Source organism: Astatotilapia calliptera, chromosome 3 (genome assembly GCF_900246225.1).
Source record: "Astatotilapia calliptera chromosome 3, fAstCal1.2, whole genome shotgun sequence".
In the NCBI taxonomy this organism is placed as follows: Eukaryota; Metazoa; Chordata; class Actinopteri; order Cichliformes; family Cichlidae; genus Astatotilapia; species Astatotilapia calliptera.
In genome coordinates this window covers 13914750-13940136 of record NC_039304.1, presented here as the reverse complement: position 1 = coordinate 13940136, position 25387 = coordinate 13914750, and the positions used below count along the sequence as shown (strand labels likewise).

Below are 25387 nucleotides of genomic sequence, written 5' to 3'. Positions count from 1 at the left end.
CAGAAATTTCCTATAGCCTGAGTAAGAACTGAACAGAAACGCAGCATTTGATGTCCTTTTCCATGCACAATCAGTGGAGACTGAAAGAACAGGCAGGGGAACCGAAATGGCTCATTATTCAATCTTACTATTTACCTCTTGAAATCTGGATAATGGTCTCCTGTCCACTAAACACAGCCTACTTTGAAATTAAAGGACAAATGCCAGATTTCCATCTTTATAGGACGTTAAACAAAAGAGCCAGAAAAAATACATCCAATATTCCTCCCTATGTTCTGGCAGCAGAAATGGATTACAACATCCAAGCCATAGATTACTGAAATCCAAACCAGTGGATAATACAGTGGAAAAAACACGTCGCGCAAGGATTATGGGGAAAGAGGCATGGAAAGTAGAATGTATGGACAAAGAAAAGAAGAGAGGTTCACAGTAAACGCAGTTTATTTACATCATCCTCGTCTTCGTTACAGTAAAAAATAGAGCACTTTCTCCGGGGATTCGGAATGACAATGTTCCTTTTCGGTTTTACACCAGAGGATCTTTTTCCTGTGAGCATTACGTGCTGGAAATAACTCCTCAGGTGAGAGCCCTTAGGGACACATCCGGAGGAAGTGGGCTGCTATCATAACCAGCTCGTCTCCAAATACTTCATCTGAGAAGCTGACTTCTTGAGGAGGTGGTGGAAAAAGTGCCTTCCGAAGTATTATTTTCACACAGTGTAGTAGCCCTCTCCCAACGGGAGAGAACAGTGAGCTCAAGAGAACGACTAAAATAAATTTATATGAGCTGGACAATGAAAGCCCAATATAGTCTCTAAAGTGTGCTTTGGTTCAAAGTTTAGGTAAAGATATAAATAAAGTTTTCTCTCTTCCTTGCGGTCGTTTTATGTCCAAGCTGACGTGCATCTATTTAGTTAAAAGCACAGAAAAGGCCAGGGCCATTTTTCAAAAATTGATGACGGCCTTGCATAAATTATGCAAACTTTTGTCCTTGTGCCAAGCAGTGCATCTACTGAATAATAATTACAAAAGGGACTTGAGGATTCGAGTATGCTGAATATGAAACACATGCCAGTGTCCCCCCATCCTCGCTGCCCAAATCAGGGAAAAAGGAGACAAGGGTGCATAATAAAAAGTGCCACGCGTGACGTAACTTTTATGCTTGATGTCTCTCAAATGCAAACTGCGGTGCGGTTGCCCAACGCTTTCAACATTTAAGCCACGAACTCCCTAGATACGCTCCTAACGTCATCTCTCCGATAGACACAATTACATCTCTAGCCTGGCATGTAAATTAATAATCAGTTCCTTTAATGTCACGATAGAGGCTTAGATCGTGGCTGGACACTTACAAGAAGTTAGCGGAGTTTAACGGTTTGAAGATGAGGTTGTAAAGATGAAGTTTATGAACAAAAATCTAGAACTGTCTGCCGAACATCTGGCTTTAACAGCGCTCAAATATAATCCGATATAGTTTTAAATGAAAAGCAAGCATTTTTATAACAGCACATATGATACATATATGCACATGATGTATATTAGACACTGCTTTGGCATGAGATACTGAAACTAACAGTGCATCCGCACTAATCTGTTTTTTGGCTAAAATCAAAGCCCTGGCATGAACAAAGCAGCAGAAGGACAGTTGTTGGTGATTTGATATGCTAATGCAATTACCTTATTTGCTAATCTGGTGTTCCCCCGTTCACCACCCCATCCTGCTTTGGCAAGGCAAAGGTGTCCAATTTCAGGTGAATCCAACCCCCCCTTTTTTTTGTACGTGAAAGTAGAGAGCGGTTTGTTGTGCGTCTCATTAGTTAAACAGCTTCCTTTTCTTTGTTTGAGTCACTTTGAAGCTCTGATTGTCGACAGATTTTGGCCTCGATTCCTGTCTTCCAGCGACGTGCTTTCGCAGTTTTTTCAGCCTCTGATGCTGGCGGCCGAGGAGCTGAATCTTGTGATGAATTAAGTTTTTCTGTTTGTACTTTCCCCCCACTATAATGCCCACTGTACACTCACTGCACACTTTGTTAGATGCAGCTGTTCAGCTGCTCATTGATGCAAATATCTAACCCGCAAATCGCATGGCAGGAAGACACAGTCCAGACAACATGCTGAAGATCAAACCGAACATCAGAATGGGGAAGAGAGATGATTTAAGTGACTTTGAATGTGGCATCATTGTTGGTGCCAGACAGGCTGAGCTGAGTATTTCAGAAACTGCTGATCTACTGGGATTTTCCCACACAGCCATCTCTGGGGTTTACAGAGAATGGTCTGAAAAAGAGGAAATATCCAGTGAGCTGTAGTTCTCTGGGAGAAAAGGCCATGTTGATGCTAGAGAATAGCCAGACTGCTTTGACCTGACTGCAAGACACAAATGACACAACTAAAAGCTTGTTACAACCAAAGTATGCAGAAGAGCATCTCTTCCAGCAGCAGAAGACCACACCAGTTGGCACTCTTCTCTGAGAAACTGAGGGTACAGTTCACACGGGGTCAACTAAATTGGACAACAGAAGATTATAAAGAAGTTGCCTGGTCTCACTGACAAATCTGCAGCAACTGTGTGATGCCAAAGAGTGTCAATATGGGCCGAAATGTCTGGAGGTTTCCAGCACAAAGGGGCTCCCAATAAATCAACTAGCCCTGAAAATGCATGGCGCCACGTTAGGCTCATGTCGGGATGTCACTGGTAGTAAGAGCTATGAGGGCTGTGACGATGAGGAGGGAAGCACAGAAGTGTAGGGGATGAATCAGGACGGAGCTGCCGTGGGTGCGCTGGTAATCTCGTCCCCAACTGGTCACAGCAGATGGCCGCCCCTCCCTGAGCCTGGTTTTGCTGGAGGTTTCGTCCTGCTAAAAGGGAGTTTTTCCTTCCCACTGTCGCCAAGTGCTTGCTCATAGAGGGTCATCTGCAGTGTTGGGACTAACGCGTTATTAAGTAACGCGTTACAGTAACTACGTTATTATTGTGGTAACGAGCACAGTAACTAGTTATTATGCCAAAATCAGGAACGCGTTAGTCGTTACTGGGATTTAGATAGGGTCGTTACTCGTTACTTCGTGTGGTGGCTATCGCGGAGCTTCCACAGATTCAGTAACATTAGCAAGTGGTGGAGGCCAGCAGGTGGATGAAGGAAAAGGGACGCAGAAGGAAAAGAGACCCGAGGCAGCCGCCGGTCCAAGTGTGAACTGAACTTCAGGTAAGAAGTTATGACCTGCAGTCTCTCTGGGTCAGATATGAACCAAGTTTAGGTGGAGTTTATTTTCGTTATTCTGACTTTTTACGTACTGCGTGCTAGCTAGCATGACGGAGTTTCTATACAGCTGGGTGGTGCTATGAAGTTAATGATGTTGCACTTTATTTTGTTCATAAGTTATTAGAGTTGCCAACCGTCCCGTCTGGTATTCAGAGAAAATATTACGCGTTTCTTATTGAGGTGAAAAGGAACAGTTTGTCCCGTAATTCAGCTACAATGAAAAAGGCACAAAGCTGGAGTTATTCTGTGTCTTTGCTGCACAGCTGCCTCTTCTTCTTTCATTCTCTCCCCTCCCTCTCCCGTTTCTACTTCAGTCATGAAAACTGGTCAGTGATCAGCTGATCGGCTCTCTTGTTTGTTTATCGCCCACTTTGCGCCGAAAGAGGAAACCAGCGGATGTCGCGCTAAACAACAGCAGCACGTTTAAGCTTGATCAGCTGTTGTTAGAATTTATTTAATATTAATTTCTAGTATCAGCTGATGTTTGCTGGAGCCACAGCTGTAAAGCTGCTGGTCATGATGTCGGTTTGGTTATCTGGTGAGAGGGAAACATGAAGATGAAACCAGGAGATGTCCTTACTGAATCATCAGAGCTGAGCAGGTGATGGAGAAACAGGTTTACCTTTTAGGTGACATGAATGAGTTGAAGGGAAGTTATGAACTGTTTCTGAGAGACAAATAACCCCAGGATCCTTTTTTAGGTAGCTGACAGCTGGTAACTGTGCAGGGGCGGGTCTAGCAAAGTGTTGCCAGGGGTCCATGTAGGGCATTAACAGGGAGAGGGGGCACAAAGAATACTTTTCTTTCTTATTCTCATTTAAAATGTCTCGCTTTTAAAAAATAATTATCTGAATCTTGCAACAAACGATTGATAGATTGATGCATATATACCATCAGAACAGTGTACATCACTGTCACAACAGCGTTTGTTTTCATTCAAAGGCTTTAAGATTTTTCCTATAATGGTGGGCCAGTCTCTAGTCAAAATGCCCGGGCCAATTTTCTGTCCCAGTCCAGCTCTGTATGCAGCTCATCTGCAGTCTGGTGTTACCTACATCTTCCTATTCAGAAGGCAGAATTTCTGAGTTCTGAGTACAATCAAAAGCACCACGACTGCAGTTTTTGTGTTGGATGTAAAAGGCGCACATGACGCTGTGACATAGGCTAGAATCATGGCAGCAGTCAATGACGGTCCAGGCGTGGGATTTCTCTCGTGGAAATATGCACATTATCTTTTCCTTTCTATTGGTAGGTGGCACAGTGCACTTGTGGCAAGTAAGCAAGCTAGAAGCCTGGCAAAGTTATGGAAGAAACACATTAACAAGAGAATTCTGAGTAAAACCAAAGTTACTTTCCCTAGTAACTAGTTACTTTGAAAGTAACGAGTAACTTGAAGTAACTGAGTTACTTTTGAGAGAAGTAACTAGTAATGTAACTAAGTTACTATTTTAAAGTAACTTACCCAACACTGGTCATCTGACAGTTCGAGTTTTCTCTGTATCATTGTCTTTATCTTGCAACATAAAGAGCCTTGAGGCAACTGTTGTTGTGATTTGGCTCTATATATAAAACTAAACTGAACTGAACTGAATGCATGTCGTCCCTTTGGTATTCGGCGACTTTCAGTACATTAAAAGCACTCCGTAACAAAATGCAGCCAGTTTAGCATTTCTTTATGCTAATAACGCTAACCTGATCTAAGTGGCAGCTTTTCATTTACCAAAGAGTAATAAATAAATAACTCAAGAAATGAATAAATAATAACAACATCTTTTAATCTAAATGTCAACAAGAAAACTAATAAGCGCACGTAGCAAAAAAAATTACACTATTCCTTTTAAATTAGAAATTACATATCTCAGCGGACTGATCTAATAAAGAATTTCCTCTGTGTTCTTGGTAGCTGCCTTGTTAATAGATGTGATAACTGCACTTTTGATTTGAATACACTCCCCTCCTTGGCTATCTCCGTGAATACCAAATGAATTTACTGGATAAATTAGCATGCATGTTTTGTGAAGAGCATTTTCTTTTGTTTAATTCCACTGGCGATCTGTTTCATTGTGGCGATGGGGGGGGGGTAGGCGTGGTTGATTGATTTATGGAAATCCACTCTGTGCCGATGACATTTGTCAGGCTGTTATATCAATAGCATTTCTGACAGAAACAATAACCACTCCACCATTACAGACAGACCAAAATTATGACAAACACGAGGCAGCGTTACGCACAGGGAGATTTAATTATGCAAAAAAGAGCTTTCACAATATGCATTTGCACGTCAGGTCTCTGTAACTCAAGACTTTTTTGTCTTCATTCTCCCTCTCTCTCAAAAAAAAAAGAAGCGATCACAAAGTAAAGAGGGACTGACGTGCTCTAAACGCACACGCGTGCGCATGCACGAGGCCTGCACACATCTGCTCGTCAGTGAGCCTGTTGGAAACTGTCACATGCCTGGCAGGTTCTTTAACTTGGGCAGATGGTGCAGTGCAATTAGGCCCACCAAATCTTTCAATCAATCTCCTGTACGCCATATGAAGAATCTGGACCTGAGCTGGCAGTTTCTGTTAAACCAATGCGCTTGTCCACTTTGTATTCCGCTCGCTACTTTTTCCAAATTGTCTCTATTCTCACTGAAACCCATTCCTGTCCCTCCCTGCTCCTGATACGGCCCGAATAGTTTCTTTGTTTTCCCTCATTTTCTGCAAGCGACAATAACTCCCCTTTCTTTAATAATTTTCCTCACATAGTTCTCTACTCTTGCGAGGTCTACCCTAATCCTCCGCAGCCCCGGCACACACACAAACAATTTTTCTCTATCCGTCTCTGCCCTCTCTCTCGGCTTGTTTAACCAATGGCCTGAATACAAGACTGTACTGTAGACAATAGTCAAGCGCAAGTGTTTCATTCACACCCAATTACTGTGAAAGGGATTTTTCTGGCCAGAAATTCACAGAGGAGCACAATGAGAGTGTCAGAGAGGAACAAGATATCCCTGGCGTTTCGCGTTCTGTCCCATGTTCCACACACAAAGGAGAAGAAAAGCGATCTGGTGTATCCGACACCAGCGAGAGCCATTAGCAAGCAGGGAGCCGCTTAAATAAGGATAGCTCTAACTGAAGTGCTAACAGAGAAGGGAAACATCTGCTGCTCGAGCTGGGCCCTCGTTGGCCCCGAGGAGTCCGCCTTTGATCAGCGGCCCTCGCAGCCACCTTGCTACAAGAGCGCAGATGAAACAGCCTCTCAAATACACGTGGGGAGAGGGGGTGCGAGAGAAACGCGGCCACAGTAACAGAAATGCAAACACGCAAACAATCAGGGTTAAAGCTTCACGGAGGCGCAGACAGACCCTGTGATGGGTTTCGAAATCTAGGTATTACCTTAAAAATCTGCAGCATCACTGGTGTACCGTTTCAGGGCGGAGGGGAAATATAAAGTTGCTTAACTACTTTCTTTCCTCCTGCATAAGAAAAAAAGACACATAGTCTTTTACAGGGGAAGCAAGAGAGCCAAACACCTCACTCAAGAGCGGGCCAGATGCCACCTTTGGACTGCCAATCCCGCTGTTGTATTTCCCCCACCTGTGACGGGAAGATGATTCACTAGGCCTGCCAGACTGCATCTAGGGACTGTGTGTACTGGGGCGTGCTCACTGCCAGCACAGACAGAGGGGAGGGGGAAAAAAACCCCAAAAAACAAAAAAAATAACCCAAACCCGCCACATTCTCGGCTGCACTGTGACCTGAAAAAAGCAGTTGATAAAATAATGCGGAATGTGAGCTGGTGTATCATACACTACCTAGTCGGGGTGTAACAATTCACCAAATCAAGGCATCGGGCCAAGTGATTATGATATGGCAGACAGGAGGAAATCTGGGTCTACACGGGCAGAATGAAATAAAAATCACAGTCGCCCTGCATGAACACACCAGCTGCACCACAAATGCGATATCAGAATTATAAATGAAATTGGATTTTTTTTTGAAACAAGAGCATGTATATGTAATTTTAAGGTCCATATTTTTAGCTGTGGAACCCACGCTCCACCTGTGCCGCTTTCCTCTCTGAATACAAATATGGCGCTGAGGCGGCTCTGCTTTGCTGATGCAAATGGAATACCAGTTATAACCGGGGTACACGTGATTTGACGATGGATTTACAGCCTCTCAAAGGTATCCAAACAACACACACAACAGTGCGTTTCTGCAAAATACTTTTCCTTCCCTTGCATTACCTTCAGTCACGCTTTTCTAGAATTTTTATATTCGTCGCGCTTTTATTCATGTTGCACACGCTGGCATTTGAAATAACTCTGCGGTAGGATGAATGAAAGTAATTTTTTTAAAGGTGTTTTTACAGGCTACAGCAAACTTTATAAAAGTATGCAGTTCTTTCAACACGATATTGGACAAATTGTTGAAGAAAAATTCAATACTGCAGCCTAGGGCTGAACGATTATGGAAAATAATCTAATTGCGATTTTTTGCCCCAATATTGCGATTGCGATGCGATATGCGATTATTTTTTAAGGTCTTTGTCTTCTGTATTATTAAACAAAGACAAGCAATACATCATATAGTATGGCCAATACTATATTACATTAATTTTAAACTGTTCTTTCCTGGAAGACAGACCTCTGTTATGATGACATGAGGTGATGCATGAATTGATGACTGACATTTTTATTTAACTTCTTCAATCACAACAGTATATTTGAACATACACAATAGTTTATTTTTAGCTTACAAACATCTGAGCATAAAGTGCTGACAAGGAACCCTGGTGTAAACATTAAAATGAAAGTCAGTACAATGTGCAGATTGCAGAAATATACATAAAAAAAATCAGTGGCTTTACCACACTCAGTTTTTCGACATCTGTGAACTACTAGACAGTCATTCAATTAAAAAATAATATTAAATAAATAAAACTAATAAATAAAAAATACACACATCTTACTGATCTTTGCAGTCAGTAACATTACACATAAAGTGCAAACATAATAGCAATTGTATAAACACACACACAAACACGCCTTTAAAATTTAAAGGCGTGAAATTGGACGGTCTAGTTCTGATTAGCGTCACCGCTGTCTCAGTGGAGTTTAATAAACTCGGCCGTCTGCTTCTTGCTATCTAAAATATAACCAGACACTGGTGTAAATTCTCGACTGTCTCATACTTCTGTTTAATAAGTTTTCTGTTTGACATTTAGTCAGCTGTGTGAAAACCAAGGAGGAACCCACCCGGGGGATTAATAAAGTTTTATTTTATCTAATCTAATAACTTTAATCTCAGCCAAACCGATTTACTCATGAACAAACAAAACACTGAAAAAAGCCCAACAATAACATTTTTAGGTTGTCTAAGTGACTTATATATTACGTTTAACCCGAGCAGCGAAACTCCGCGGTGATCTGAAAATGATGTGCCGGGAGTTGTGCCGTTCTCGGCCGCATCAGTAACCCTCGAGCTCCCGGCTAGCTGTCGAGCTGGTGGGTAGCAGACGCCTCTGAAAACGTCGAAGCACTTTTGCAAATATGGGATATCTTGATAAACCGAGCAGATATTTGATGTTTACACAACTACTTTCTCGCCTGAAAATATGTTAAAAGTTTATTTTGTGACCCAGAAAGATTAGTATGAGTAATTTTAAAACTTAGTAGCGGCCGCCATTGCTGGAAACTGGAGTTTGGCTGGGCCGCGCTATGAATTCTGGGATATGGTAGTAATTTGGACAGCCTTCGGCACGTCGCTGTGACGTAATCGGTCTACAAATGCGGCCTCAGGAGGATGCAGCCCATGAATTTGGACATGTCCAGAGTATAATCGCAGCCTTTGCGGTTAGAAAATTGCACTTGATCATGTCGCGATATTATCGCAAATGCGATATATCGTTCAGCCCTACTGCAGCCCCTATAAAACATTGTTAAACCATACCAAGGATACTTGCTACACCACTTAGCAAAACCCATATTTTTATTCGTGAACTATACCAGAGTAGCTTTGCATGACTGACAAAAATAATCTTTATTTATCTTATACTGAGGCTCGGCACAACCTCTCACATCATCCCCGTTGTAAACAAGCTTATATAGCTCCCTTCAGCATTACTTTAAGCCAGCTTTTTTCTGATTGGCTGCCCCTCATAAATGAAAGGATGACTATATTATGGATATCTGCTCTTATGGACACCACAGAGATTTAACAGGAAAGGACATAACAGTCTATAACAGCAAGGTAATTCTTGGACAATAAATAGGACTATATTAAATTTAACCTATGCTGATTGCTTTTAGCTTAGATCTAAGTGCCACAGAATGGAAATTACATTTATCCGGCTGCGTGACACTACCTCATTCCCTTTAAGGGGACAAAAAAGAAATGGAAGAAAATCCTGGGAGTAGAATTATAAAGGCCACAGGAGTTTAAAAGTCACAATGCGGTGACTTGTGCACAAGCTCCAGAATTTCCAGGTGTTCATTACTCTAACGTAGATAACATCCTGAGGGTCATGCCTGTTCTAATTCCTAATTAACTGGCCAGAACAGAGGTCGTGGTGGGCAGTGACCCTGACCAGCGAACAGGACCAGTTTCTGTCTCAGGGCATTGCTTTTTACTCTGGGTTGGAAACGCTCACTCCCTCCTTTAATGCAGTTTACTGTAGCGAGTGTCAGAACAGAGTCATGCTTTGAAAAAGATGGCGTAACCCCCCCCCCCCGGAGTCTACACAGCAAACAACCGTAGACTAAGGGGTAACCGCAGTTAAAAGCTTCATGCGGGATTCTGTTTGTTTTGTGCGTGCCATTCATCAGTCAACCAGAAATAAAAAGGGCACAAACACAACAGTTGAATAATTCCTGACTTCATGGCTAATCTCGGGTAAAGCTGCGTACCTATCAGTGGTATGTTGCTATGCTGTCTCCGAGATTAGTCATGTGTACACTTGCAGTACACATGCATATTGGGGCATTACCAGCACTTGTAGAGAATACAAAAGAGGTGACTACATGTCTGTGTTTGCTGTGGGGAGATCAGGCGTGCCCTCTACGTTACAACACAGGCCACCTGCAGTCTGGGAAAATAGCTTTCTAGAGGGAATTAGAGGATTGTGAGGAATGAACAAGACAGACATGAGTAACCCGGCCCAATATACTACTTATCTACAAGCTTATATTTCACAAAGGAGGCAGATAAGGTAATACATGCCGGCGCAAGGGAGGAAAAGAGCAGAAATTAGACCGGCGAGCGTGGAGGGTGGGGAGCGAGGGCGAAGAAAACGTATCCAGGTCGAGATCCGTATACGAGCGGTCACTCGCAACAGAGCCCGGATGCTTTGAATCACTGCAGAGCAGTTAACCATTGACCAGAGGGACTCATAGCATGAGATCCATGTCATTTGTGGTTATTCTATTCCAGGGACCATGAAAACAAAGCATAAAGCCGTTATTAAGGCCTCCACCTGCCCTGGGCAGTGAATGCAAGACTAATCAATAAGAAAGGAAGGTATTGTGGTTTGTCTTAGAGGTCAGGTGATTTCATGTTGGTGTGCACCGATCTGTGCGTGTTTGAATATAGATAAGATTATCCTGTTCTCTTTGAGGTAGGTGGTCTGGATTGCAGAGGCAGGCGTCATGTTGCAAGTATTCAGGTGTAACGGTGAAGGAAGGACTCTGATGCAACACACATTCTGTCACCGTTCTTGCTTCTTATCTTACTGATTAGTAATCATTAACTTTATAAACCCAGACTTGAGTGTGTAATATATTTACCTTTATGTGATAACGTCATGTAGCAGGTCACTGTTGTGCAAAAGGGTACGTTAGACTATATTTCATATTTATGCTCTAAAATCTAGCATTAAACAGCATTAAACTTCTATTTTTATTATTTATAGCAGCTATTCTGTTTGCATAGGTTTTTCCCCCCTCATCTTTTCTGCCGTCTACCACAATATCTTTGTTTGACACTACCAGGAGGTGCTGCCAAGATCGAACCCAACATTGGTTTTGATGTATATTATTGTTATTTCCTTTTAAATTTGTATTTGATTAAAGGTACTAGTACATGCCTTTTTCTTGATCCTGACAAACTGAAACACACTAACAGCACCCAAAAAAATAGCTGCTGTAGTTTGTTTAGCTGTAATAACAGGTTCATTTTAGCCTGTTGCTAGGTGGCTGCTAGGCATCTATAATTCAGCTTTGTGGTTGTCACTGTTGTGCAATGAAAACAAAATGGTTTTATGAGGTGCTGTAGATGCACAAAAGCATTTATTCCAATGCTAAGAAGCCGGCTGAGAGGCAACCTGATGGCGTCATAATGCATCATGCATAATTCAGCTTTTGCATATATGCTGTGGTGGTGAAATAAAAATGATACAATCCAACCACACAGGAAAAGACCCAGGGAAACCGAGTTAACGATAAAAATGGTTTCAAAAATAACAATAAAAACCGATAAAAACCCTGAAAGTCATAAATTTCACACCCAAGCCTGAACTCTCGCGGCCCAGTACCAAACGACTCCGGTTCGTAGCCCGGGGTTTGAGGACTTGAGTTCACAGTCAGAGAAACAAACAACCGAACACGTTAAATGTGTTGTAGTAAGACACATATTTGTGTTTGACTGCTATAACAGTGGAATTTTACAACTTTGGGAAACCGAAAATATATCTTGTGTTTTCTTTTATCCACATGATAAAAATATATTAAATGATGATTAACATTTTTATTAAGTAAGCTATCTAATAATCAAAAGCCAGGCACAAGCTAGCTAAAGCTTTTGAAATATGACACTTTGGAGCTTTCCCTTTTGCTGCATCCCTGATTTGATTTCACACAACTATTTCCCCCCAGTTCCCTGACATTTTAGAAGTATAATGGCGCGTGTTAGTTATAGTCCTGTGCAAAATTACAGCCGATTTTGTCTGATCGCTCTGTGGAGTTGTCTGGATTGTGGAAAACGGCACCGAGTTAAGCACAGCGCATGTCACGTTTGAACACTTCACAATAAGCCGCAAGTGACAAAAATTGAACTTCAATCGTCAAGTACCACAATTCCATTCCCCGGTGTATATTACGCAATTATCTGCAGCGCCAGGAAACAAATCCCATTGACTTGATTCCTATTTAATTATTCTACTTGAAAATCCTTTTTGCTCCCTCTTTTTCTCTGAACCTGAGAGAAAGAGGAAACCACTTTGCCCAATAAAAAAAAAAAAGAAACTAAAAAAGTCCCCCCTCTATCTGAGAAATGCATTTCTCCCAGCTTGTCAGTTTCCATTCACAAGAACCCACCTTCAGCACTTATTTTATTTAAACTTTAGCAAATGTGGCACAAAACACAATAGGGGTTTCGGGTAGTAAAATAATTACCTAAATACAGTGTGACAGGGGAGGTTGATTCATTCTGTAGAAAACACTGCCTGTTGAGAGGAAAAAAGTGTTGACAGAGTTGCGAGAGACAGTAAAATGGAAAGAAGAATAATGAGAGAGACACAGAGAAGGGCAGCGTACAGTTCCCGTCACCAAACAAAACACTTCATATTTCTTTGAAAGACAAAGTGTTAAGTTAGGCTACTTTGCGCTCTGTCAATAGAGACGTTTATCATAGGCCCAGCCACGGTCTATATATTGATTAAACCATCCATCACTTAAACTCTACAAGACATTATTTCTAATTAAAAAGTAAGTCATAAATTTCGGGCTTTATTGCCAGGCTGGGGCTGTAAATAAAACTCAAGGGAGGGCAGAAACGGATCGCGGCCCCTATCAACGGTTTTAGAGCCACCGTAAAAAGGACAGACGGGTGCGACGGCACCTTCGGGATCCTCGCGTGGAGGGCGGCATCCCGACTAAACAGATGCAAATCAATAATTCCTCTTTGCTTGTGGGGGTATTTTTTATAAGACAGGTGCTTCCTCACAGAGGAGCACCCCATGCATATGGGGAACAAATTAAATTTTCACAAGCTACCTGGGAATATGTAAACAAACGAAAACCAAAAAAGAAAGGATTGCATTCCAAGCACTTGAAAATGATGTATGATCATAGGAGGTCATGAAAGCGTATGAGGCGCTCCATCCCACGACAGAGTTGGCCAGCAGGCTGGCAGCGAATGCGGGCTCCCATTATCTATCCGTGTCTCCATTTTCCTCAGCTAAACAACAATTTTGCTGCCAAAATATGCAGTCGCAGGACATTATTTAATGATCCCTGATGACAAAGAGGCCATTAGTACACCTACACCGCAGCCAAAGCTCCCGGTGTTGGACGGGACCGCACAAGCTCAGTCAAAGCAGAGGACACTTCACTTTTGACAACTTCTGATTACCTCAGTGCGCGCGCAAGTTGTCAGGCGGTGAACTCCCCTGACAGCCGGTTGCAGCTGCAGATGTGGTTATTTTTTGACAGGCACAGAAGGATGTCTGATTTCACAGGTACTGACCGAAGGGAGGGAGGGAGAGAGGAAATGGAGGGAATTGGGCGATGGAAATGAAGAAAAGGCATGTCGCCGGCTCCACGGCTGACAAAGGGAGGCATGTGCAATCATTATTCATCCCCTTCTCTCTCCTGGGCTGCTTGAAAAAAATTTTTTTTTTTTTTTTAAATACCTGCCAAAGTGGGAACCACACAAGCACTTTTTTGACTCTGACTTTGTGATAACGGAAACACTGTTGGATCATATTTGCCTAAATGATGGTCAGACAAGGGTTTTTTTTTCTTTGTTTTGTTTTTTTTGCCAAAGTGAAAGAAGAGGCCTCAGTTTTGGTGAGAGACAGAACGAGAGAATCACCCTCCGGGGGGAAGCGAGAACTAATGAGTGAGCTAAAAAGGACAAGATGGAGTGATCCTCTATAAAAAGACTAGCAGTAATCTCTTCCTCTCCTCCCTCTCCTCTAGCCTTAATGTCCTAAGAGATCTTGGCTCCTCCATAAAGCCTGCTGCCTCCACACATCAAACAGAGCTGATTAGAACAGCACACCTTTGCTGGAATTGAAGCTTTTGGATAGGGTGCAGCAGAAGTTCAAGGGAGAATGAGTGCTACGAAAACCAGAAGGCGAAGGAAAAAGGCTCTTGAGGTTAGTTAGATACACCTGAGTAACAAATAAAGAGTATAAAAAGAGTATAAAGAGTGGCTTTGAATGTAGGCCAGTTGTTGCTTTGCTACAGTATATCAAATGGGATAATGGCAGACCCCCCCCCCCAGAGGTGCAAGCTATGCATGAATCTAATAGCAATCAACAGATCGTCCTGTTCATTTAAATCAGCTTGAGCGGTCACAGCGAGGAGCTGGGCGATACATGGGCACAGTGGGGAAGCCAAGGAGAGGAAGGGCTGGCGGAAGATGATGGAGCGAAACCACTGAGCTGCTGTGTGAGCTCGCTGTCAGGGGTGTTGTTTTATTAAGACACCCAAACTGTCAGGCTGGGTATCAGGAGAGCGACCAGGCACATGACAAGACACTTTCACTAACATCCCAGTGACCCCTCCTCTTTCCCTTACCGAAAATAGCCCCGTCCAAATTTAATGCTGTCTCTGTCAGACCTGGGTGGGCATCGGTGCTGAAGGGACTTTTACTTTTACCAGTCACGAAAAGTGAAACACTCACCTGCAAAGCCCTGTGGGACTGTGGAGGTGGGCTGTGACATGCAATAGCTAAGTGGGTATGTAGAGGTGGAGAGATGGAATGGAAAAGAGGAAGTGTTATCTCAGAAATCCCTCCACTAAACAGACGCACAGGGTTAAGGGAAGAGGTCAACAGTGTGGGAAATGTGTTCTTTCACTTTCTTACTGAGTTAGCATTAGCATGTTTAGCATTTAGCATTAGCACTGACTTTGAGTAGAATATAGGAAAAACAGTTAGCATGACTCAACCTGTCCACAAATAACATAATCAGTTTATCAGGACCTTTAAAGCTCTTTTTTTTAAATACATATATTATATTTTGACAGATAAAATAGCATAACCCGAACTTGCTTTAACAGCAGTTATGCTAGCCTAGCTAGCTGGGCAGTGACTTAAGCAAAACATGTTGCCGACTATGTGATTCAAGCTGGGTAACGCACCCTGTCTCAAAGCTCAGTTTATCTCAAACCGGTTTCTTGAATGTGACAATGAGTTTACTGTACTCAAATAACCTCCACAGTCATCAGATCTAAATCCAATAGAGCACCTTTGGGATGTGGAGGAATGCAAGATTTGTACAATGTGTGTGCTGGCAACAAATATACAGCACCTGTTTTGTTATCATGTCAAAGGAATGTCTCCAGCACAACAGGGTGTCCAACCCAGTGCTAACGAGGTGTACCTAATATTGTCCCCGATATTTCCTAAAACTTTTAAACTAAATGCAGCTATTGATTTGTTTTAAACTCTTCTTTGAGAGCTATATTTATTCTGTACCGTTGATACCAAATTTTGCAGGCGTTACAGATGCATGGAGAAATCATAGATGGCATTACCATGATAATGCAGTTCAAGAGAGTGACGAATTGCCACTGAAGACATGAATATTATATTGGAATAGATGGGCGTTGGAGCTATATATAGTGCAGTGTCACAGCAAGCACCACATAAAGCACAGGTACACGCACATACAGCGCGCAGACACATTCCAGGTGACGTAACACTAAATAATTACGGTTACATCCGCTCGATGTGTCCTTGTGTGGAGTTTTATTGTGCAAGTTTACCCTCAGCTATAAACAAATGGCTTAAAACTGCCTGCCCCTTACTGACTGTGAGAGTAATTAGAGTATGAGACTGTTAACACATGCTCTCAAAGAGAAATGATCACGTATGACCTCAACGGCAGAATGGAAACTTTTTTTTTGGAGTCCCGTCTGCAAAAAACGTTCACCTCGAAAACACGCCATCTTTGATGATTCTAATAGCATATTAGCTATTGGACACAAATTTGCTTGAGGTTAAAATCAATAATCATCAAATCAACATAAAGAAATGACTAAGCAGCATTTTCATAAAGCTGCGGGAGCACTTTCACATCAGGTCCCCCTCGCGCCCCACTACCCACTGGGAGAAAATGACCACAAACACGTCATAATAAATCTATCCCCCAGCAAGGTGCGGTTGTCTTGACAACAACACTTTTCACAGAGGGTCATCATTATCAGCCGTGCACTACACAAAACAATGTGTGCCTTTTAAATAATTTGGTCATTTAGAGGGTTTCGATGCTGTCTGGTATCCTCGGAGCAGCCTGCTTCTGGCCTGACCATAGTTGCCCCAAGTAACAGGACACGAAAAACAAAGACGTGCAAAGTCAACTACCTCTGGATAGGATTCAAATTCAAGAACACTGCTGACATTGGCCGAAAGGATTTCACTGCCTTTTCCATTCAAATGACCTGTTTTGCATCATTTCAACAAGTCCAGGCAGGATCACGCTATGAAAACAAACGGCAGGGCTTTAAGCTAACAGAACCAAAAACCTGGCGGGGCTAAAGTCATCTCTGGCCACTGTGGTTAAAGTAACCTGAATGGTTGACGCTAAAGGAAGCCACTTTGGCTATGCAAAGCACTGCAGACAGACACGGAGCTTCAATTCTCTAACAGGCTAAAAAGCTCTGCAGCTTTGTAGATGTTCAGATAAAAATGGGGTCTATTATATTAATTTCCAGCTCTAAACTTTTATTCTTGGACTTCACCCAGAGTATCTATTAACCACATAAAATCCTTGCTAATCTTTAAGCAGCACCTTAAAGGTCGCCTTGTGTCTGCAACACTGCATCACTCGTCTCTTTAAGGCTCCCTTTCCTAAAAGCCTTTCGCTGATTGGCTGCTCCTTGTCAGGTAAACAAAACCTGGTGCTCGTGGGCATTGAAACTCTTTGTCTTGACATTGTGGACCTCCGGAAACAAACTGTAAACATTGGACACAGTTTGGCAATATAACGGTAGTTACACTTTGCGTTCTGATACCTCGATCTTGCTCTTTACAGATGGAAGAGCCGTGTCTTTTAGCATTACCTGCCCAGCTTTGCTATCGAATGAGTACTCTGAAGTGGCATGAATAAACAAACAATGAACCTGAGATGACCATATAAGGAAATCCTGTGCCTCTGACATCAATCAGACACAAGAGTAGAAAAACAGCACCTGAAACTGAGTGTTTAGCGCAGGCTAAAGCAAGAGCATCCGAGCATTTGGTCAGTGGCTGTGGCTACAATGTAGCTTGCCATCACCAGTGTGTGAATGTGTGTGTGAATGGGTGGATGACTGGGTGTGTAAAGTGCTTTGGGGTCCTTAGGGACTAGAAAAGCGCTATACAAATACAGGCCATTTACCATTTACAGGTTTGTAACAGCACAAGTATCAGAGAAAAAGGAAGTATAATCGGTCTACTTTAGGATTCTTCTCGCGTATTAGCTTGAAAAATATCCTTCTGCCAAATGACACTTGTTTGTAAATCAAACGTTTTCTTTAAAGCCCCACAAAGTCATTGCCTTCAAGTGAATTAAACATAATCGGCAGTGACCACAAATCAGGCAAAAAAAAGGTACATCAAACGAAGGTCGTAATTCCACGTCAGAGTGCATTAGGACGTTTATCATCAAAGCGATGCCTAGCTTTTAATTCATTTGACATCTTTCAGCACTAATACAGTATCTGATTTCTGAGGAGCACTGGTACACAGTCACACAGCGTGACATCTGAAGGAAAGCAGCGGGTTACAGGACAAGTCCCTGAAATATGTTTCTACACAGAACAGAGACCAGGGCCATTATGTCTGTACCAGATTTTCACTTCATATCTAAAACCACAAGCCAGCAGCATGCATAAGTACCGCCTGCTGCTCTCAATGTTATTCAAATGACAGCACAATTCTATTTTCACCTTGCAACTAATGTGGCCATTACTCCTATGTCAGCAACATTTACTGCCCTTCCCTTTATGCTGGATATGCTAGAAAATGGGAAAATTAATTCTGGAACAAAAAATGGGGGTGGGGATTATCTTGAAATGTGTGTGTGTAGCTGCTGGGATTAAGCTCAAATAAAACAGTTCCCATCTGAAAAATCCCATCCCAGCAACTCTCACGAAACAGCCACATGAAGAATATGAGTCCCTGTGGTCTTATCAAAGAGGTGATATGACACATTTTCCCCACTGTGCCAATTTTTATGCCTTGATCATGTTGAATGCGATGTCACAAAATAGCATAAAAACATCAACGAGGGCCTGAAAAGCAACGTAAACAGTGTACACACCAAAAAAAAAAGAAGGAAATGGAAATAGAAAGGCAAGTGCACTGCCAAAAGGAAGTTGTTAGGAGAAAGAGGAAAGGAAGGGTGTCTACACTGAGTCAGATGAAGGGGAAACAGGGTAGATGGATGTAGTGGTGTGTCTTTGTGTGTGGAAGAGTGTGTGTGTATGAGTGAGGGAGGAGGAGGACGTGGGGAGAAGGGGAAGTCGGCAGGCAAACCTATCATCCACGGAGCCCACCAGTAAACTCTGCAGGGCAAACAATCTCCCTAATTGAATTCAATCCAGGCTCACCGCAGGAGGCACCGAGGCTAGTGGATCCATTCAATATGAAGAGGGTTGCTTGAAGGTGGTGGCAGTGGAGAGAAGTGTGTGTGTGTGTGTGTGTGTGTGTGTGTGTGTGTGTGTGTGTGTGTGTGTGTGTGTGTGTGTGTGTGTGTGTGTGTGTGTGTGTGTGTGTGTGATGATGGGATGAAAAGGGGAGGGCTGGTATGGCAAGTGACACAGGAAAGGGAAAGAAGATAACTACAAGAAGCAGAGAGCAAACACAAGGGCTGCAGGAGACAACAACGGCAAACAGACGGGAAGAGGAGACAGGAGCCCGGCGCAAGGAAGGTTCTGGTGGTTAAGAGTCAGCAGTGAGGGGGTGCGGGGGAGCAACAGGCTCGAGGTGTGGAGAAATGGAAGCCAGCTGTGCTTTTGCATGATTACACCGAAAACATCATTTGCATCAGGGAATGAAATCCAAGCACGCTCCGTAGATACGTATGGTTACCGACCAAAAGAAAAGAAAAAAAAAAAACACCCTCCTCGCCGCCGCCGCCGGCACAAATTAGAGGCCTAACAGTGGTGTCCCACAGATTTGCATATGAAGATGAGCACCTATCGTGAATCATTTTCATAAACATCCTATTGCGCGCAGAGTACCAGCCCAATTGGCCCACATGAATGCTCTTCATTACTGTGCTGTGCTGGGTGGGGTTGGTGGTGTATGGGTTGCAGACTTAATCTGGGTTGTGCTGCATATTCATGACTTGCACGGAGTCGTTTTCAGGCCCATTTGCTGGGCCTGAGAGTTCAAACGCACCGCAACTGAAGAAAACACCAGCAACTAGAAGAACGCTAAAGACAACAGAAGTAGGAAAAAAAAATCTCACAAAATAAAAGTGTTTTTGGGGAGACGATAGTGTGACGGACCAGCTGCAAAAATGATAGCAACCAAAACATGGGAAGAATTGCACTGAGACACCCTTAAAAGAAGTAGGATTCACCGGTGTAAACGATAAGAAGATGCCATGGTAACGTGCGTTTTAATAAATATATTATCAAGTTAGCTTTGCTGTCTGCCAAATTTAGGTTACTCGTTTCGGTTTGCTTATGGTAGCTTTTAATAGCATTAGCTAACTTCTTCGCCAATGCTAACTGAGTGTTTGTGATTGGTCCGTTGTGATGTTGACCAACATTATTTTGATGATAACGCAGAGATATCATTCATATAATGCTGTAGCTACGTGTTTGCTATTAGCCATTTACTGTTAGCTTGTCTCTTCCACAGTGTGTCGTTCATCCCAACTTCCTCCCCTCGCCTTTAGCCAATCACGGCTGATGACTGCCCCTCCTGTCCCTAGGCTTCTTCCTGTTAGAAGGGAGTTTTTCCTTGCCACTGTCGCCAAGTCTGAGTTATTGTAGGGTCTTTACCTGACAGTATTATAGAGTCCCTTGAGGTAACTGTTGTTGAATTGAATTTGTGACTTTTTGTGTGCTTTTGCAGCATTTTTTTTTTTTTCGATTTGCTGGTGTTTTCTTAAGCTGCAGTGCGTCTAAACTCTCAGGGCCGCCGTACATTTACAGTCTGATGCTGTCAGAAATGCTGATAAAAAGTGTACAATACCTCAGTTCGAGAGAGGAGAGCGGTCCTTGAGTGCTGCTGCTGAACAAATCCCGTATATCACATTCCAGATAGGGAAAGCACTTCCTGTCCTGGAAGAGAACACAAAAGTTAGAGCAGGGCATACTTATGTTAGAGCAACACACCGACTCTCGCTGTATTCTCTCCAAACGGGCGACAGGGGACGCAATTAAAAGGCAGGAACCTTTAACGTCTGCCAACATGAAGAGGCATCTGCACGTCTACTGTATGACACAGATTTACTTAAAAAAAACAAAAAAATTAAAAAAAAAAAAGGAGTCCAAGCGTTACTTTCTCCAAGCCACATCACACAGACACTTTTTATTTTGCTCGCTTCTGGGTCGACCGTTATTAAGTGGCATCTTCATAAATTTTTCAGCTGCTTTCTGGTTCCCATACTGGTGCTACGGCCCGATTGCCGCTGTATGAAGTGCTATTCAGGTCACATCAGCTTTTAATGGCTGATTTATTAGGGCCCAACAGGAGCTTGGTGATGGGCTGCAGGACAAAGAGCCTGTTTTAAACTACATTAACACTCTGCAGTAAATATCCCACACAACATTAGCATTTTGATGGCAACCTCCCCCAGTCACCTTTCACACTTTCCAGTTTTCCCCTCGTTATCCCTCCCTGCCTCTTTAGCCATCGTATCAATCCATCTTTGGAGTGCTTTCTTTCAGAGATTTCTCGTCTCCCATCCTTAGCGTTGCCCTGTTCACTATATATATTTCAACTGAACGCATTCAATTTATATCTGTGCTGGCACCATATCCGTGTGCGAGGGGTGAAGTGGTTAGGTTTAATTATAGACGTATTAATGAAGAGCATGCACACAGAGGTAAAATCAAATGGCATTCAGCGGTTCTGGGAAAGAGCAATTCTTCGGCATCCCTGATGAAACACACGACGAGCTGTTCTCTTTGTTATTGTGACGCAAAACAATCATTACATGATTTATAATTAAATCTCACATGCAATCATAAAACTGATGAGCACCAAAGCTTTTGTAATTGAGGTGTCTATGGCACTGGATGGTCTTGAATAATAAGCTAAAAACAAAAAAAAAAGAAAAAGGATTAATCGGTAGCACTGTGTTTACTATGCAAATTAGGTAGATTTTCCTTTTGACTTAATTAAAACAACCTTTTTTTCTTTCCTCTCACCTATTTGGGTTGTCCGCCTCATGTCCACGTCTCTTTTAAAAGCACTGGCTGTGATTTAAAATGACAGAGACACTGGGAAAACGAGAGTCTATAATTTGTGCATGTGTGCCAATGATAAAAAAAAAAGGTACTTAGTGAAATGATTCCTTTACTTCTGTCAGATTGTGCAAAGATGCTTGCAAATGAAAAGAAAAAGAATGGCTCTCAATTATATTGCCAAATTTCTAAATATTATCTAGGCACAATGGCCAACCGGTCTTGGCTTTCGAACAAGTGCCGGGGACGTGCTTCATCAAATCTGCTGTTCATTATGTTTGATCAAATTTGAGACTTTGGCAGAGAAAACAGATGCGATAGGTCAATTTAGCTGAACTGCTGAAACTAGTTTGGTCAACAGAGCATCTGCCAGTCATTTAGCAGGCCTGCAAGTGTTTGGAAAGGAGCACGGTCGCACCATATTGCAACAATCCTAACCACATACTGCTGCACAAAAAGGAGAAATCAATTGCACCGAGAACAGAAAGCAAAAATTATGTTCTGGGCGGTATGGTAGGCTTTCATCGTGTGCTTTCGCTTGATTTCACTTCTTTTTCTGATCAAACCTAATTAACAGTAATTACAGCAACTGGACAGAGCTTTAATTTTACACATTTACCTCTTATAAACTCCTTGCTGCTCTCCTTGGTCTTTCGCACTCAGCAGAAACACTATCAGAGCCAAATTTACTGCTCTCGTCCAATCATTAGTGTTAAAGTACTGGCAGTAGTTGGGAGGTGAGGCTTCCAACACATCATCAGTGAGTTCTGGACAGAGAAATATACATCCATAAGGCTGAATGACCGACGCATTATCTGGAAAATCACCTAATTTTCTTGTTGGAGACAGACACTACCAATGTCTACTTTACCAGTGTTGCATAATCATATACATTTTTTAACTGCAAACAATCATGCCACCTTATCCATATATTAGCTGCTCCTTTAAAGATGAGTTTTTAAAGGATTGCACTCAATTAGCAGCCTAGCAAAACATAAGAAAGTGTACATTTACAGTAGTGCTGTGAGATACTACAGATTTGGTATCGATCCGATACAAAGTAAATACAGGGCCAAAATTACCGATACTAATACCGATACTAATACCGATACCAAGTAAACACGGGGGCCAATATTACCGATACTAATACAGATACCAATACCAAGTAATTACAAGGCCAAAATTACCGATACCAATACCAAGTAAACATGGGGGCCAATATTACCAATACAGATACCAATCCCAACTAATTACAGGGCCAAAATTACCAATACTAATACCGATACCACGGGTTTTAACCTACAAAGGCAGCTCATGTAGAGTAGAGAAATGTGTCATTTATGTGATAAATTATCCTCTATTTGCAACCTCTAAAAACACTTTAATGACCACTAAATCAGTGTGATTTGTACTTTCCACAGTATCTTGTTAATGCAACAAAACGTAACATCTTTTGGCTTTTCATGTATTTTGAAACTGGGTTTACTTTATGTAAACAGGATTAGATCGCGGCCACGCAGGTATGTCCGCTTCATTTATACGAAAGCAACAGCGATATTCCACCACTGTTTCACCATAAATAAATAACATCAATGTAACTAAAGATAATGCAGCACTTGATCCTTTTATTGATGTCACACAGATACATACAGGTCATTTCCTAAAAAAGGGAAATGTACTATTAACATTCTATTACATGTATGTGATTATTACAGATGTAATTCATATTTCAGAGTAGTAATTGTAAATTACTTCGTGTAATCAAGATGGGAGACCACGGCTATAAAAGCGAAGGTGGATTTGGGAAGCCTGTCGCAGCCATGTCCTGTCCGTATACGCGACCAACCCATTGCGGAAGGTGCAAGATTGATAAGGAGAGTCCTCAGAATTCAGCGTATATTGCGGGATAGACAGGATCCTTTAGCTCAGCGCGACAGTGTGCTCATTGAGAGATATCGATTTTCCCGTGAGGGTATTATTCACTTAACCAACTTGTTGACGAGGGGGTGCAGGACCACCACCTGTCTTTTTTTCCTCTGCCCTTTTCTTGGTTGCTGTTATGAACAAACTAACAGAGTATTACAGGCCAGTATTACCTTGCCAAGAGACGAAAAGCAATCTAAGAGATAAATATTACCATTCTGTAGAATACTCCTGTATTCCACTTTTACTTGTTCCCATGTTCTTGTGGGTCCTGTTGTGGCTCTAATGTGAAAGGGGATATAATATAACATATTATAATATAATATAATGCCATATGATATTGGACAATATAGTGTCATATGATAGATCTACCCTACCGCCTACTGGTGTTGGCCAGAGGGGCTGATGGCGCGATATGGCAGCCTGGCTACAACCGTAGCTGCCTCCACCAGTGTGTGAATGTGGGAGTGAATGAATAGTGGTATCGTAAAGCGCTTTGGGTGCCTTGGAAAGCGCTATATAAACCCAATCCATTATTATTATTATTATTAAAGTACCTACGAGTTTGATTTGTCAGCAACTTTCTGCCAGCCCTCTCTCCTTGCTTTTGCAGCCTTTGCAGTGTTCCCTTGCGTTTTAATTAAACTCTGAAACTCCTGAAATCCCTCAATCAAGAGTTCTTGCTCTGCTGCCGGAAAATACCGTGCACGCCCCTTCGACATTTTCGCCGACCAATCAGCGGGTTGCCGATCAATGTTTCTACTATCGATGCGTAGCCCCTTTTACGACACCCAGTGATGTCACATTACTGCGTCCAGCTGTACTAATCGTCAACAGCAGGTGTGTTCGGGGAACCGGATTAGCGAGCTCACGGTTAGCGCGATAGTTTGGTCTTGGATGTGTCATTTGATCTTGGATGTAGTGAGCGACGTACGAAGAACAGGCCCCTGGAATGTGTATCAGCTATAATAAAACAGACTTGACAATCAACACAAAATGGTTCAGACAGTTTTCATAATGCGTGATTTCCAAAAAAACAACATGTACTTAATAGAGTTCAGTGGGCTGCATTGTAGAAACAAAGTATCGATCTGATCGCACTGGTATTGATCCAAAACCAATACCAGAGCTGGTGTCTGGTTTTGAGCCACCCTCTAATTTCACCCTCAATAAACATGAAGCAGTAATTTTGAGTAAAATGCATCTTTCTTACTTTCTTTTTCTTTCTTTTTTACTTTTTTTTTTTTTTTTTTTTAGAAAACTGCACATCTGAGTAAAATACATGTGAAATATATACAATTAAAGGTGTCTTTATTTGCATAATTAATAATTAAGTATAATGTGATTGGTATCCATTCAAGCTTATACCAATCAACTTCATTTGAACAGACTGCAATAAATTCAACGATTTTAAACAGCTTTTTGATTTCATCCTTTTATTTACAGGTTGAGCTACATTTACCGCAGGCACTGCAACTTTACTCACTGATTATTTTCATCTTCCTTTTATTGCAACTATTGTAAGAACCTCAATTAAAGTGGGGCTTGTAAGGTAAAGCTGGAAATATGCCTATTTCTGTCAGAAATCATGTGCAGAAACAGTCGTTTCGGAGAGATGCTCAAAGCAGCAACCTGCTGGCTGCTAGTCATCTCCTCTCATCTCTTATCTTTGTTGCCCAAAACCAGCCCTGAACCTGCCCCGTAGTGTGTAAATCCTTGCAGTGGGATGCATTTAAGGGAAGAATTTCTAATTCTAAAAAGTGTATTTTTGTTACTTATAGGTATAATTGTTACTTGTTAATAAAATAATCCATCCGTGATTTAAAAAGCATCCTGACTTTAACTGGAAGTAAGCAAGACGTGAA

At 42.1% G+C, this 25387-nt stretch overlaps 1 protein-coding gene across 26 annotated transcripts in view; it reads right to left on the bottom strand.

Moving 5' to 3' along the window:
• LOC113018655 (adhesion G protein-coupled receptor L3) overlaps positions 1-25387 on the bottom strand; it is a 265269-nt gene that overhangs the window by 215769 nt on the left and 24113 nt on the right. For all 26 annotated transcript variants that reach the window (XM_026161934.1, XM_026161936.1, XM_026161935.1 and 23 more), the window contains exon 2: positions 20383-20471. The gene's annotated coding sequence lies outside the window, so the exon portion shown is untranslated. The remainder of the gene's footprint in view (positions 1-20382; positions 20472-25387) is intronic.